Source organism: Podarcis vaucheri (genome assembly GCF_965113315.1).
Source record: "Podarcis vaucheri genome assembly, chromosome: 8".
Lineage (NCBI taxonomy): Eukaryota > Metazoa > Chordata > Lepidosauria > Squamata > Lacertidae > Podarcis > Podarcis vaucheri.
This window is the reverse complement of record NC_138766.1, coordinates 3,136,408-3,153,362: the sequence shown is the minus strand read 5'-3', so window position 1 is coordinate 3,153,362 and position 16,955 is coordinate 3,136,408. Positions and strand designations below refer to the sequence as shown.

General features: G+C 42.7%; 1 long non-coding RNA gene across 1 annotated transcript in view; it reads right to left on the bottom strand.

Annotated features, from left to right (window-relative positions):
* Nucleotides 1-910: 910 nt before the first annotated feature.
* The window catches only part of LOC309538873, an 80,898-nt gene continuing 64,853 nt past the window's right edge, over nt 911-16,955 (bottom strand). Inside the window, exon 5 of the long non-coding RNA XR_014222428.1 lies at nt 911-1,032. This is a non-coding gene — a long non-coding RNA (uncharacterized lncRNA). The remainder of the gene's footprint in view (nt 1,033-16,955) is intronic.

Sequence of the window (16,955 nt, the reverse complement as noted above, 5' to 3'; positions counted from 1 at the left end):
GGCACCCTGTCAAGGAAGAGAAAAATCATGTTCAGAAACCAGCTGCAGTTTTTTCATTTGCAAAAGACTCAGAAGTGCATAGAAAGTATGCCAAAAGTTTGAGTTCGAGATATATATGAGACATGGTTTTTAATTAATCTATAATTATACCTGCCTAATCACATCTTAGTTGAAGCATTTCAATCAAGAAAAATAAATTGGTAATTGCAAGATAGATTAAAATATTTAACAACATGCAACGAAAGCATCCAAAGACTTGCAACATTGATGCATAATAGTTCAGAGCCAGACAAAAATGGGTATAGAAAAAAATATTGGCCAAAATCAGGCAAAGGTAAGCACATTTAAGTCTCGTTGATTTCAGTGAGTGAGTTAATTGGCTTAATTTTGACTGGATTATGCCCATTTTGGGTTTGTACATCAATGTGCATGGTCTGTTACAGAGTAATAAAAGCACACACACACAAAAGTCTCCCTGCCCCAAGGAGCTTACAATACAAACTTCAGAAGGGAGGGAGAGGCAAAATGTAAATGAGAATAAATATAATCATATGTATGTAGGCTTCAGTAAGGTTGCACAAAGGCACGGAAATGATGAATTTTAAGGAAAGTTTTGAAGAAGCACCGGCCCACCCTGGAATTCTTCTAGGCATAAAGGAGGCAGCAAGAAGAAGGGCTGCTCCCATCTGAGGAGAAAAGACAGTCACGGCCCACAGTCCACTGGCCCTGGGTGGGAGCTGAAAGCAAAACGGCATGCGCTCGGGGGGGGGGGTTGGCCACCTTCTGCCCCAGGTCCATGACTTCTTCATCTTGCCTCGGGGGTGGGTCTCTGACCGGTGGGAGTTGTCTGGGCTGCACAGAGAGCTGAAATGGGGGAGCCCCTCCCCCCAAAACCTTACCAGAAGCGTCCGCCTTGTAACTGGGTGTTTTCTTTCCCCTTTCCTATTTGTATATGTGGTGCTCTAAGATCAGACCTTCCCACATCATCGTTTTTCTTTTCTTTTCTTTTCTTTTCGCTAGTGTAAGATAGGTCTGTAAAAGAAAGTAAGAAAACTGACAATTATGGGCTCAATCTAGCAGAATGTTCTGTTGAGGAAGCCGCACCAAAATGAATGGGTGTAGTACGGTTGTAGCACGGGAGAATTTCTCAGTGGATTCTACCTTTGCTATGTTTCATTATGGATATATATATATATAGAGAGAGAGAGAGAGAGAGTGCTAGCTATACATGTATACACACAAACATACTCAATTTAAAAATATAAGCATAGTGTTTGCTTGGTGAATACATGTGTATGAAGCTGTTGACAAGAATGCGGCTGCTGGGGGTTAATAAACAGACCCTGCCGTTTGCAGTATTGATGGCAAAAGGAGATGAAATGGCTGTGACATTTAAAGGAGGAATTTGTGAACCACAAATATGAGCATGAGTGACACAGCATGGCAGCACATAAAATCAATACAAATAACCTAAACCTTAATACCTTGATCCCAGGGAAGACTGCTGCCTTATCAGAGACGGCAGAGCAGCATCAGTCCTGGATTTGACTGTGTTGTGTGTTATTGACAATCTCACTCAAAGAGGCCCTGTGCCAATTAACAATTAGGACCTCCTTTATTGGGAGACTGCCCCGTTTCTTTGATTTGAAAGAGATTTCAGGCTCCTATTCAGCAGCTGTGAGGATATTTCCCAGTTCTCAACCATCATCAGGAGAACAAGGGCGATCTATGTTGGGGGGGGAAACATTTTACAGAGGTACCTTGGGTTAAGTACTTAATTCGTTCCGGAGGTCTGTTCTTAACCTGAAACTGTTCTTAACCTGAAGCACCACTTTAGCTAATGGGGCCTCCTGCTTCCGCCACGTCACCAGAGCACGATTTCTGTTCTCATCCTGAAGCAAAGTTCTTAACCTGAGGTACTATTTCTGGGTTAGCGGAGTCTGTAAACTGAAGCAAATGTAACCTGAAGCGTATGTAACCCAAGGTACCACTGTACTCATTTGTTCTGATCATGGAACATCCTGTCTATGGTCACCGATATGATGATCTGATGCTGTGGTCCCTGGTGTATGGTGCTTGTGGGCACAATGGTGACCTTGAGGTCTTCCTCTGGCACCCACAAAGCTTCTGGCTCACTGTCCCCTCGGTCATGAGATGGTGAGGGGGGGCCACCTTTGTATCCCTTGAAAGATACACAGAGGGGAAGTTGGTAGAGTGGTGCTCTTCCAGATCTTCTCTTTCACCTCTATGTACTTTTCAAGGCTCCGAAGTGAGTCTCTGTTTGCCTTCTCTCTGACTCTCATGGGGGGAGGGGCTGATCTAGGGGAGGGGGGAAGAGAAGACACCAAAGAAAGAGCTTAAAGCCAAAATCACATAAAGTCAAATCACACTCTCCCTGCACCTCCAAATGTTCTCCCAAGAATGTGTGTGTGTGGGGGGGTGCCAATAGTTCCTTTATCCCCAGGCACTCCCCCCCCCCACTTTTTATTTTTAATTCAGCCAAACACATAAAGCTGAATTTGTACAAGTTAAACATGTGTAAGTTGCAAGTCAACTGTACAGTACAGTGGTACCTCGGGTTCAGTGGCGTAGCGTGGGTTGTCAGCACCCGGGGGCAAGGCAAGTAATTTGCGCCCCCTAACCCGTGGATTTGCGCCCACTAACCCTAACCCCCAGATGTTGCGCCCGGTGCAGCCCGCCCCCTCTGCACCCCCCACGCTACGCCACTGCTCGGGTTAAGTACTTAATTCATTCCAGAGGTCCGTTCTTAACCTGAAACTCTGAAACTGTTCTTAACCTGAGGTACCACTTTAGCTAATGGGGCCTCTCGCTGCTGCCACGCCACCGGAGCATGATTTCTGTTCTCATCCTAAAGCAAAGTTATTAACCCGAGGTACTATTTCTGGGTTAGAGGAGTCTGTAACCTGAAGCGTATGTAACCTGAAGCATATGTAACCCAAGGTACCACTGTATAGGATATTGCAAACATCTAGTGTTCAGCCTGCTAAGTCTTCAGCCGTGGTTTACTAATTCATTATTTAGCTAATCTCGGATCTGTGACTCTGGTATTAATTTGGCATACTAATACTGAAGAGGAAGTAAGGGGGCTTGGCCACAAAGCCTTCATGTTTTGCACTCAGCATCACGAACGCTGAAAGCCAGAGTCCTGAGAGCAGTCAAGCCAGAGCTGGAGGCACTGGAAAGGTGAAAGCCGCCATCATTGTTTGAGTTCTGTTTGTTAATGTGTGTACAGAGGAACTCTGTTTGTTTGTAGGTCCTTAGTAGAAGTGTGTCTAATGTTGACTTTCAGAGTCTAATATTGTTTGAATTTTCTATCATGAGCCACATCGCCAGAGTGCTCTTTCCTTCGGTGTTTGTACATTCATTACCTTTTTGAATGTCTTGAAGTAGTAAACAGTTAATTCTCCAAGCTATGCCATTGTTAGAGAGAATACGATTACAGGCAGCGGGAGAAGATTCCATCTGTGATCCCTTCGTAATAAATAAGTTGGTCATTTAAATCACCCATTCCAAACAGCATTTAACCCTAACTATATAATATGACTATAGGAGGATTGTAGAAATGCAAAGGTTGGGAAGTCATCACTAGAGACGGGGCACTTTGATCCTATGTTTCCAACTTCATAATTTATTCTTAAACTTTATAAGCGGCTACCTCATTCCTCCCATTCAGAAACTTTGTAAATAAACCATTTGGGCCAATGTACGTATACTGTATGTTGCAATTACAATTGCACTATTAAGAATGTAGGAAACTGCCTTCAGACCATAACTCTGTGTCATCTACTCTGACTGAATGTCTCTCCAGGGTTTCAGATCAGAAGTCTCTCCCAAATCTACCTCACTATCCCTTGAACTGAGCCTGGACTTTCTGCATGCTCTGCCCTGGGTCACAACTTTGAAACCCTGGAAGTTCAGCCCAGATTGGGGGAGGGGATGGTGCTAAAATAACCTTCCCTCTTTTGCCTCTGGAGGATAGCGAAGGATTTCAGGGATTGTGGAGCAACTCTCTCCAGCATTCCTGCAACTTATTTTACAGTGCCAGTGGCCATTTTTATTCTCTCAAAGTGCTCCAAGTCTTGTGCAGGCCTGGTTTACACTCTACAATATACTCAGGGGTCGGTGGGTGTGATTATTTTTGTTTGTTTGCAGTGCAAGCCTATACAGTACATATCTACTCAGAAGTAAGACCCTCTGAATTCAATGTGTACATGTGTATAGGATTGCAGCCTTCTTATAAGCTGCCTTTCCCAGACTCAAGATAACAACAAACATACTACAATGAAGCAGCAAATTCAGCAAAAACAACAACAATAAAATGTGATTTCAGAACAGTCCCCAAAGCTGCTTGGGAAAGGTGGGCATTGAAGCCCTTGTGGAATGTCCTCTCCGGCCTCTATAAAGGTGTAATTCAGAGCAACTGCAGCAAAACCCATGCTCTTAGGTCTTGATGTTTTTACCTCACCTAAATGCCCTCCAACATATCCCGATGGAAAACCAGGGGACACATCTTCTGAGGCCGTGCTCCTGTGCAAGTCATGTGACCCACGTGATATCATGGCACACCAAAACTTATGTGCTTGGGCACTGTTCTTTCATGCAAGATCACACCCAAAACTGGATGTCCCGATTTAATCAGGACAGTTGAGGGGTATGCACCTAATCACAGCAAATGAGAACAGATTAGAAGTTCTCAACTGCCCCAGGGACTCAATCAGGGAAAGACGATCTCTAAGGTAGCTTGATCCCAGGCCATCAAGGGCTTCTAATAATTTATTATTTGTACCCTGTTCATCTGGCTGGGTCTCCCCAGCCACTCTGGGCAGCCTCCAACAAAATATTAAAATACAGTGGTCTGTTAAACATTAAAAGCTTCTCTAAACAGGGCTGCCTTCAGATGTCTTCTAAAAGTCTTGTAGTTGTTCTTCTCTTTGACATCTGGTGGGAGGATGTTCCACAGGACAGGTGCCACCACCGAGAAGGCCCTCTGCCTGGTTCCCTGTAACTTGGCTTCTCACAGTGAGGGAACCGCCAGAAGGCCCTCGGCGCTGGACCTCAGTGTCTGGGCAGAACGGTGGGGATGGAGACGCTCCTTCAGGTATACTGGCATAGCTGTCAAAGTTTCCCTTTTTTAAAGGGAAATTCCCTTATTCCGAATAGGATTCCTCGCAAGAAAAGGGAAAAGTTGACAGCTATGTATACTGGACCAAGGCCGTTTAGGGCTTTAAAGGTCAGCACCAACACTTTGAATTGCGCTCAGAAACGTACTGGGAGCCAATGTAGATCTTTCAAGACCGGTGTTATGTGGTCTTAGTGGCCGCTCCCAGTCACCAGTCTAGTTGTCGCATTCTGGATTAGTTGTAGTTTCCAGGTCACCTTCAAAGGTAGCCCCACATAGAGCGCATTGCAGTAATCCAAGCGAGAGATAACTAGAGCATGCACCACTCTGGCAAGACAGCCCACGGGCAGAGAGAGTCTCAGCCTGCAAACCAGATGGAGCTGGTAAACAGCTGCCCTGGACACAGAATTGACCTGTGCCTCCATGGACAGCTGTGAGTCCAAAATGACTCCCAGGCTGCGCACCTGGTCCTTCAGGGGCACAGTTACCCCATTCAGGACCAGGGAATCCTCCACACCTGCCCGCCTCCTGTCCCACCAAAACAGTACTTCTGTCTTGTCAGAATTCAACCTCAATCTGTTAGCCACCATCCATCCTCCAACCGCCTCCGGACACTCACACAGGACCTTCACCACCTTCACTGGTTCTGATTTGAAGGAGAGCTGGAGCTGGATATCATCCGCATATTGTATCACCATCTTGTATGGAATTCCTTGAGGAAATCTACTTGGTAAAGTAGGAAGCTATGCAAATATCTCATATAAATTTATTCTAATACTATCTCAGGAGCATAACGGCCCAGCATAGGTTCAGTTTCATCAACCTCTCAAGAGGAATTGTCACTGTAAGGCAAATTGGGAATTTGTCATGGATTGAAGGCAACCTGTTAATCTCAGTGGTTTCAACCTTTCCTGCAGTAATATTCCAACTGCCTTTAATCCTGCAAATTACACTTGGGGTAGGGAGAAGCTTTAGTAAATGGATAAAAATGTCAATAATCAGATATTAAGGTCCCCCCCCTCCGGTTCTTTTATTCACTGTGGGGAACTTTTATGAGAAGCTGGGATTACAACAACAACAACTATTTTACCAAAGGTGTCATGGGCTTTGAATACGCTCGACCTCAGGGCGAAAGGGAGAAGTGTGTTAAGAGGAAGCCACACTTGACAAACCCTCATCGTGATCAACTCCCACCCAGAAACCAATGTCCCCACTGTAGAAGGATGTGTATATCCAGAATTAGCCCCCACAGTCACTTACGGACTCATTGTTAAAACTGTGTTTATGGAAGACAGTCTTACTCAGCTACAAGTGATCACCAAAGAATAATAATAATAATAATAATCTGGGGGTGAACCTGTCTGGGAAAAAATTGAATTTGTATAAGGATAACTATGAGAAAATATGGAATGAAATTAAAAGAGATTTAGAGGTGTGGTCTAACTTAAAATAGTCATTAATGGGCCGGATTTCTGTGATTAAGATGAATGTGCTGCCAAAGATGCTTTTTTTGTTTCAACCCCTCCCAATTATAGACAATGTGAAATGTTTTAAAGAATGGCAAAAAGCTCTTTCTAGATTTATCTGGCAGAGGAGGAAACCCAGAATTAAATACAAATTACTTACGGATTCCAAAGAAAGAGGGAGATTCTCTCTGCCAGACTTAAAAATCTATTTTGAAGCTGCCGCACTTTGTTGGATTAAAGAATGGATGAAATTAGACGATACAGATTTACTAGATTTGGAGGGATTTGATAATGTGTTTGGTTGGCATGCGTATTTGTGGTATGATAAAGTAAAAGCCCATAAAGCATTTAAAAATCATATAATTAGGAAATTGTTGTATAATGTTTGGATAAAATACAAAGACCTTTTAGAAAGAAAGACGCCCAGATGGCTTTCACCAATGGAGGCAAAGGCCCAGAAAAAATTAAATATGGATACCAAATGGTTGAGATATTATGACTTATTAATAGAGGAAGAGGAAGGCTATAAATTAAGACTATTTGAGCAAATTAAAGATAAGCTAAATTGGCTACATTACCACCAGATTAACGAATTGTATAAACTGGATAAGAAAAATGGTTTTGCCTTGGAAAACATAGGTAGAGGTAAAGGGACCCCTGACCATTAGGTCCAGTCGTGGCTGACTCTGGGGTTACGGCGCCCATCTTGCTTTATTGGCCGAGGGAGCCGGCGTACAGCTTCCGGGTCATGTGGCCAGCATGACTAAGCTGCTTCTGGTGAACCAGAGCAGTGCACGGAAACACCGTTTACCTTCCCGCCGGAGCAGTACCTATTTATCTACTTGCACTTTGACGTGCTTTCGAACTGCTAGGTTGGCAGGAGCAGGGACTGAGCAACGGGAACTCATCCCATCGCGGGGATTCAAACCACCAACCTTCTGATCAGCAAGTCCTAGGCCCTGTGGTTTAGACCACAGCGCCACATTAAAACTTAAAAAGCTTCCCTATACAGGGCTGCCTTCAGAATACAGTGGTACCTCGGGTTAAGAACTTAATTCGTTCCGGAGGTCTGTTCTTAACCTGAAACTGTTCTTAACCTGAGGTTGCACTTTAGCTAATGGGGCCTCCTGCTGCTGCCGCGCCACCGGAGCACGATTTCTGTTCTCATCCTGAAGCAAAGTTCTTAAACTGAGGTACTATTTCTGGGTTAGCGGAGTCTGTAACCTGAAGTGTCTGTAACCCAAGGTACCACTGTATCCCTCTTCTTCCATTTAAGACATTGCATTCAGCCAGAAATACTTAATAACTGCTTATTAAGCAATATATAAATATTGGCAAATAAAATACATTCTGAGGTAATCTTTGAGATAAGATAGACCAGTCATATAATATAAGTTGACAGTCTTCCCAATCATAATTGAATGTGCATAATTTTTGATGATATTTTGAATTTTGGCAAAATGCCTTGAAATTTTAAATGCTAATTGTTTTAAAACTACAACCCTTGTTTTGCATCAGGGGTGCCAAGTAGGGGGGCCTGGGAGGCTTTGGCCTCTCAAAAATTTTCAGTGAAGGGGTTGGGGCCCTTAAAAGTTCTATGGCGGGCGTGCATGCAAGCTGCAGAGTGTCCTTGCATCCGGCACGCAAGCTATGGGGTGTCCACACAGCATGTCAGCACGCCCCACGTCGTGTGTGCATGGCATGCCGACATCACGTGGCGTGGGTCCCCTCAATCATAGGGGCAAGGCGGCGCACGTGTTTTGGATCTCATTTATAGATAGAAAAGGTAGTGGATTCAAAAGCAAATGTTTTTCAATCTTACTTTAGATCATTTGGAAGTTACTTACAACGATTCCCTTTTCTGAACCCAGTGTGACAATGTCATTGGAGAATATGAGCACACAGAAAACAGGAAGTTGAGGGAGAAAGTAGCAAGTTTATTACAGATGAGATAATGGAAGGTTATGGAAAGGACAGCAAGGGTTTAGTAGACTTTCATCTGTCTCTGGCTAAGGAAGGGATAACTCCCCTATGTACAAACACATACATTCACGCACATGTATGATGGCTATCTAAGCTGTCTACCCACAGCAGGTGTTCTTTATTCATGGTAACTGATTGCAAAGAACAAGTAAAACAGGTATAACTTAATTGACAATAGTTGGATCATGTTGCAAAAAGGGCACTCTCACTATCACTTTGATAGCTTTTGAAATTGAATGGGCCAAGATTGACCACATGATAGTGCTGCTGTCAGTTAACCATTCCTATTCCATGCTTGCTACTCATTCATCAGACACTATTCTCTTTATCTTTGTCCTTTCTGTATAAAGGCCGACTTTTCTGTGTTTTTCCAATCCATCTCCAGGCTTCATGTGCTCATAGAGCTTCTAATATAGGCTGGGATGAGCAAGGTCAGTTCAGATCTGGAGGCAAACTCAGGAAGGGATGGGGCATAAATACCTGACTTGCCATATGCTTGCTATATAATGACATCCAAAATTGAACTCTGTGAATTTCACTGATGTGAAATTACAGTCAGAAATGGGGTGGGGATAGGATTTATAGAATCCATTTTGGTTGCAATGTGCACATGTACAAACTAAGATTTGTGCAGCATTAAGAGTACAAAATCCTCAATGCAACATGGAATGAAGTGTGAAAGTTGATATGTTTCAGGGAAAGAAAGGGAAAGAGAAAATCCAACAGAGCCTTGTTCCCACCTTCCCCCAACAGCTGATTTCCTATTGCAAACTATCACCTTGCATATGCTTTTGACTGTATCCAATATCCAAAGCCCTGAATGGATGAACTATTTTCCTAGCACACAATCTCAGAGCACTTAGGTGCACAAGTCTGTTCGGTTGGTGGTGACGGGGGAATCAGAAAGCAGAGTAGGTATAGAAGGGGATCCAGTGTCAAAGCTGTCATAGGTTTTTGCATAATTGGCACAAGTTCAAAGTTAATATTCTAGTATAGGGGGCTATCCTATCAAAATCTTGAAGATAAATTTCTGAGCTAAGAATTGACCATCTAAAACATGGGGGTCACTAACCTATGTCTCTCCAAAGGCGGCTGAATGACAGTTCCCTCCAGCCTTGGCAAAAATGGCCAATGGTCAAGGATGATGGGAATTGTTGTTCATTAATATCTGTAGAGCCCAATGCAAGGGAGGTCCCAAGAAGCTCCTGAACCAGCAGGACTTGTCCAAGGCACATTACTCTCTCATGTCTGCCCTGTGCGACCCAAGAGCTACGCTCCCAGAATCCTTTATTGCTGGGCCAAAACTCGGAAATCACACACCACTGAATGGACACAGGCCTATCAGAGGGCAGGGGATCCTGGGGCACAATTCTCTAGCGCCATGTTCTTTCTTCGACACCCCTAAATGTATGTTGCTGCTGACCTGGGTAGCCTGTGCTGTTGCGCTAGTCCTAGTAACAGCAGTTGCAATCTATGGGGATCAGCTCAAGGCAGCTGATTTGAAGCAGCCAGAGTCAGTGTACTGTAAAGTTTGCTTGTTTGAATAAGGAAATGTGGATATCAAGAAAGTAAATAACAGCTGTTCCTGATGCAGGGAAGGCTGTAATTACGGTGATATATTTCTCTTGCCTGGTGCCTTGTCTAAAAAAGATACAATATTGGGGTCATAGTCGTGTTAATATGTCTCATAGGTTAAAGCAACTTGGTGGTCAACAGTCCTTTCCATACAAGGTGAAAACATAGAGTTGAAACTGGGACAATAGGGATATGGCAGCAATTTCCATTGTGTGCTTAAACAAAACCTGCCGGCTGTAAATTACTGTTGTTAATAAGAGGAAAGCATGAGCTCAGAGAGCAGCTGTCATGTAAAAGCCAATATTTAAAGGCAATATGTTTGCATTACAATTATATTTACCTTTAACATCTTCTGGGCATTATTAATTTCCTGCATTATTGCCCAGTTTCACATTTTATTTTACATAATGAAGCTTTTTACTCCTCAGTGAACCCATAATTGCTAATTGCCACAGACAAAACTTGGTAGTGTAGTTGTGCAAAGGAGGATCACAGATGCTGAAGGTTATATTTCATAAGCTCTTTTTAGATACATTTAATTAAATCAAAAGTATATAATCCCTTGTGATCCTCACAGGACAAAGTAAAGAGTGACTGGTAAAGAGGACTTGAGGATGACACTTTTAGAATTATAGGACAAGAAAGGATATGTGAGTGATTTCCTAGAGATCTGCATTGACCTTTTTTAGATTCTTGAACCAGCACTGGCTGGTGACGTTCAGGCAAAATTCACCAGACAAATGTGAATTTTTGATTACAAAAACATTGGTTTCAGCAAACTTGAAGTCCATAACCAAAGTTCATTTAAAGAGTTTCGGGAAGAAGGCTCAATAGAAGCACAAGTACAAACCATATACAGTGGTATCTCGGGTTAAGTACTTAATTCGTTCCGGAGGTCCGTTCTTAACCTGAAACTGTTCTTAACCTGAAGCACCACTTTAGCTAATGGAGCCTCCAGCTGCCGCCGCACCGCCAGAGCACGATTTCTGTTCTCATCCTGAAGCAAAGTTCTTAACCTCAGGTACTATTTCTGGGTTAGCGGAGTCTGTAACCTGAAGCGTCTGTAACCTGAGGTACCACAGAGGCTGGTCCAGCAGGGCAAATGGGACACTAAGGCAGCCCCCACCTGCCTGACCTCTTCCTTACATCTAGTCCAGGGAATGGCACTGTCTGTCAGCTTCCTCCCCTGCAGTCTCTGTGTTCCCCTTGTTGTAAGTTACTTTGGGTTGCCTTGGGCAAGATAATGTAGCTAACAAATTTTAATAATAATAATAATAGTGACTAAGCAGAGAGGAGAATTAGTTGTCTCTGCCTACCATTGGCATTGACATCTGCGTCCTGTTTGGGCTCCCTGCTTTCTGCTCTACCAGTCTCAGTGGGCACCACCTACATACATTAAGGAGAAAACGGAGAGAAATGTAAAAAGCAGAAGCGCCCAGTGGATGTGTATAATGATCAAGACTTCCATGCCACAGTCAGATGGACTGATGTTTTAGGACTTGTAGATGACAAGCTTCCTTGAGAATCTTGATTAAAAGTATCAGGCTTTTGGAACTTTGCTTCCCGCGGATCTCAGCTCTTCTCCAGGGGTCAGGGGAGGGCCTTAAATGCGTTTCGCTACCCTCTCTTCTCCCCAATGACTAGCAAACACAGAGTAAATTATGCAAGACAGTAAAACATTGCAGAATTAATTAGGCATAATAAAGAATCATGCTAATTGGCTTAATCTGCATAATGTCTACACAGAATTCAGGTTGTCTTGGCACAGAGTTTTGGTTTACTTTTTAATCTCAGAGAGTACACATAGTCTGGGTCTCCATGCCACTGGCAAGCTATTACCCTTTCTCTATGAAGGAGGGAAAGCAAGTTTCCATTGGAAAATGGCAAATGACAATTAATCATTTCCCCCTTGTCTGCTGGAGGGCTGACACTGTAACTGTTTCTGTGACTAATGCCTTGAGCCTTATTGAAATCTACATTGAATAAATTGCTGATAACGATCCTCTGTCTTCTGTTTGAGATGACCTTTCAGGGGAGGGGGAACCTGGTGAAGAAATGAAGTCCTCCGATCCTTTGCTTGACACAAACACTTCCCAGCAAATCTCTAAGAACTCCAATCTATCTTCATTTATAGGTTAATTTGCATTAAACAAATGTCCCCGTAAGCAAACGGCAGTTAGCAAAACCATATGGGCATTTGCCTACCAGGGTTATTAATGTTACACATTCCATCTGGAAGCATCCATTTGGAGAGACAATAAAGATCCAAGGTCACATTAAAACACAAAGTTGATTGCAGACAAGGCTCACAATGTATGGGATGAAAGCCATAAATGTTATGACAATTATAAATGACACAAATGCATAATACATAGCCCTCTTGTAACATGAACGCATGTAACAAAAGAAAATACTGTTTTAGTTGTCAACTATTTTATTACAAACTCACAGTGAGGGGAATAATTCACTGGGGTCTCTCAAAGATTTGCACTGGATTTATTTGTTAATTGTCTGGAATCAGGGGTGAGCAGTGAAGGATCAAACTATGTGGAGTTACCAAGTGAAATATCAAGCAGACTGTAGGGAGCTCCAAAAACATCTCTCCAAATCAGATGAATAGGCAACAAAATGTAGTTGTGGGATTACGCACGTCAGAACAAAGATGCTAGCCACATACAGTCGTGCTTTGGTTGTTGTTGTTTTTTTTATAATATTTTTTATTGCATTTTTTCCATATACAGATACCAAGTCAGATATACGAAGAAATAACAGAAAAGAAAAAAAGAGAAAGAAAGAAAGAAAGAAAGAAAGAGTCATCCAAAACATTTTTCCATAACCAACTGGACTTCCCCACGTCTCCCTCACCCTGCGTTCTTTACAATAAAAATATCAGCAAATTATAACCTTGTTTCATGCGTTCTTTTGTTCTTTCAAATACTTATATTTTAGGTTTAAAATACTTATTATCAATTTACTTTTTCTCAAAAACAAATGTATTGTTGTTTTAAACATTAGTCCTTTCATTAATATAACTTAATTTCCCATGCCATTAAATCTTGTTGTTGGAGCTAAATTTTCCAAATCATGCAGATTCTTAACATTCATATAACTTATAAAATTTTTGTAAATAATCCTTAAATTTTTTCCAATCCTCCTCCGTTGTTTCTTCTCCCAAATCTCGGATTCTGTCAGTCATTTCGGCCAGTTCCATATAGTCCATCAATTGCATCTGCCACTCTTCCAGTGTGGGTAAATCTTGTGTCTTCCAGTATTTTGCGATAAGAATTCTTGCTGCTGTAGTTGCGTACATAAAAAAAGTTCTATCCTTCTTTGACACCTTCTGGCTGACAATGCCCAGGAGGAAGGCCTCTGGTTTCTTAGGAAAGGTGTACTTAAACACCTTTTTTAACTCATTATAGATCATTTCCCAGAAGGCCTTCACTTTTGGACAGGTCCACCAGAGGTGAAAGAATGTCCCTTCAGCCTCCTTACATTTCCAACATTTATTATCAGACAAATGATATATCTTAGCAAGCTTGACTGGGGTCATGTACCACCTGTATATCATTTTCATAATATTTTCTTTCAAGGCATTACATGCCGTGAATTTCATACCGGTGGTCCATAACCTTTCCCAGTCATCAAACATAATGTTGTACCCAATGTCCTGAGCCCATTTTATCATGGCTGATTTGACTGTCTCATCCTGGGTGTTCCATTTAAGCAGCAAGTTATACATTCTCGAAAGTACCTTAGTCTTTGGTTCTAACAGTTCTGTCTCTAGTTTCGATTTTTCCACATGGAATCCTGTTTTTTTGTCCAACTTAAAAACCTCTTGAATTTGAGCATAATGAAACCAATCTTGCACCTTATTCTTTAGTTTTTCATAGCTCTGCAACCTCCAATTGTCTCCAATTTTTTCTATTATTTCCCCATATTTCGGCCAACCGGCCTCCATATTGGGTTTTTTTCGAGCCTTGGCCACCTCGGGGTCTTACTTTCTAGTAAGTCTTTGTATTTTGTCCAGACCATAAATATTGCTTTTCTGACAATGTGGTTTTTGAACATTTTATGAGTCTTTACCTTGTCGTACCACAAATATGCATGCCATCCTAGGGAATTATTAAACCCTTCCAGATCTAGGACATCAGTGTTCTCTAATAGTAACCAATCCTTCATCCAGCAGAAGGCTGCAGCTTCGTAATATAGCCTTAAGTCTGGCAGGGCAAACCCCCCTCTTTCTTTTGCACCAGTTAGTATTTTAAATTTTATTTGGGGCTTTTTGCCCTGCCAAACAAACTTAGAAATATCCTTCTGCCATTTACCAAAACATTCCACTCTGTCCACAATCTGTAGGGTTTGAAACAAAAACAACATCTTTGGCAATACATTCATCTTTATAGCTGCAATTCGACCCAACAAGGAAAGTTTCAATCTTGACCAGATTTCTAAATCCTTTTTAACTTCTGACCAACATTTTTCGTAATTATCTTTAAATAAATTCAAGTTTTTGGAAGACAAATTAACCCCTAGGTATTTCACTTTTTTAACCACGCTTAGTTCTGTTTCCTTCCGAAACCCATCTGTTTCTACAGGTGTCAAGTTTTTCCCCAAAACTTTAGTTTTTTGCTTATTCAACTTGAATCCCGCCACCCGACCAAACTCATGAATCAGTTCTAAAACTCTTTTTGTACTAGATTCTGGCTCCTGTAATGTTAAAACCAAGTCATCTGCAACAGTCGTGCTTTGGTTGTTGAACGCCTTGGTACTCGGACGTTTTGGCTCCCAAGTGCCGCAAACCCAGAAGTGAGTGTTCTGGTTAGTGAATGTTTTTTGGAAGCCGAACGTCCGACGCAGCTTCTAATTGAGTGCAAGAAGCTTCTGCAGCCAATCGGAAGCCACACCTTGGTTTTCGAACTGTTCTGGGAGTCAAACAGACTCCTGAATGGATTAAGTTTGACAACCAAGGTACCACTGTATAAGTGGGTGGTATCTGAACTAGCATTGGCTAGAGATTACTGGAAAGAGATTATGGGACCATAGATAACAGTTCTAGGGGTGGCTTCCAATATATATAAAAACATAATTAAACATCAAACATTAAAAAACTCCCCTGTACAAGACTGCCTTCAGATGTCTTCAAAAGGTTATATAGTTACGGTACTTATCTCCTTGATTCGTGGGTCGCATAACTACACACCCTCCAACATTTATCTGATGAAAATAGGGACGTCCTAAGGGACGTGGGTGGTGCTGTGGGTTAAACCACAGAGTCTAGGACTTGCCGATCAGAAGGTCGGCGGTTCAAATCCCCACGATGGGGTGAGCTCCCGTTGCTCAGTCCCTGCTCCTGCCAACCTAGCAGTTCAAAAGCACATCAAAGTGCAAGTAGATAAATAGGTACCGCTCCTGTGGGAAGGTAAACGGCGTTTCCGTGTGCTGCCCTGGTTCACCAGAAATGGCATAGTCATGCTGGCCACATGACCCGGAAACTGTATGCCGGTTCCCTCGGCCAATAAAGCGAGATGGGCACCGCAACCCCAGAGTTGACCACGACTGGACCCAATGGTCAGGGGTCCCTTTACCTTTACCTTTAAGGGAAAGCGAGAAACCAAGATGACTTCTGTAAATCCAGGACTGTTCCCAGAAAATAGACACACTTGGAGGGTCTGCATATTTGTGACTCCTAGCAACAGATATTCGAAAGTCATCATGCCCCTGATACTGGAAGCAGAAGTTAGCCATCATGACTAGTAACCACAAACTCTTTTCTGTTCCAGCGCATTTTATACTTCCATGAATTTACGGAGGCTCGTACACACAGTTCTGTTAATCTCCTGTTCCCTGGTCAATCAGATGTCTACCACTCAGCCAGTATTAATCCAATAGTATAGGAAAGGCAAAGAGGTCTCTTCCATGTGTCTCTGGGCAGAAAAACCACATGACTGATATTTGACTATTAGGAGGACTGAAGGCTTTTAAGCCCCTGGTGATATATTTTGTGTCTGTAAAATAGGGATGTGAAACCTCAGGTCCAGGGGCCAAATGTATCATCCAGGCCTTGTCATCTGACTCTTGGGACTCTTGCCAGAACACACACATCACCAGCCCTACTTCATGCCTTCACATGTTTTTGTAGTGCATCCTTGAAGTCTGATAACAACTCTTGAGAGCCAGTGTGGTGTAGTGATTAAGAGTGGTAGTCTTGTAATCTGGTGAACAGGGTTTGCTTCCCTGCTCCTCCACATGCAGCTGCTGGGTGACCTTGGGCCAGTCACACTTCTCTGAAGTCTCTCAGCCCCACTCACCTCACAGTGTGTTTGTTGTGGGGGAGGAAGGGAAAGGAGAATGTTAGCCGCTTTGAGACTCCTTTGGGTAGTGAGAAATCCAAACTCTTCTTCCTCCTCCTCTTCTTCTTCTTCTTCTTCTTCTTCTTCTTCTTCTTCTTCTTCTTCTTGGTTCCCTGGGTGGAGGGTGTGTGTGGGTGTGGGTGTGAAAGAGGTGGGGGGAGAGAGAAGAAACTAGCCCAGTGTATAAAGGTAAGGTTTCCATTGGTTGTTTTGCTAATTTTTGCCTCTGGCCACACCCATCACTGCAATTTGGCCCCTGGAAGGTTTTTCAGATGGGAATGTGTCCCCCAGTCTGAAAAAAGGTTCCCCACCCCCACTATAAATGAAACACATAGACAAATAAATTGCACAATGTCTTCTTCCATTACAGTAAACACCTTGCCCATTTTTCACTGGCATAAGGCAATATAAAATTCTTACCAGTAGCATCGTACATGAAAA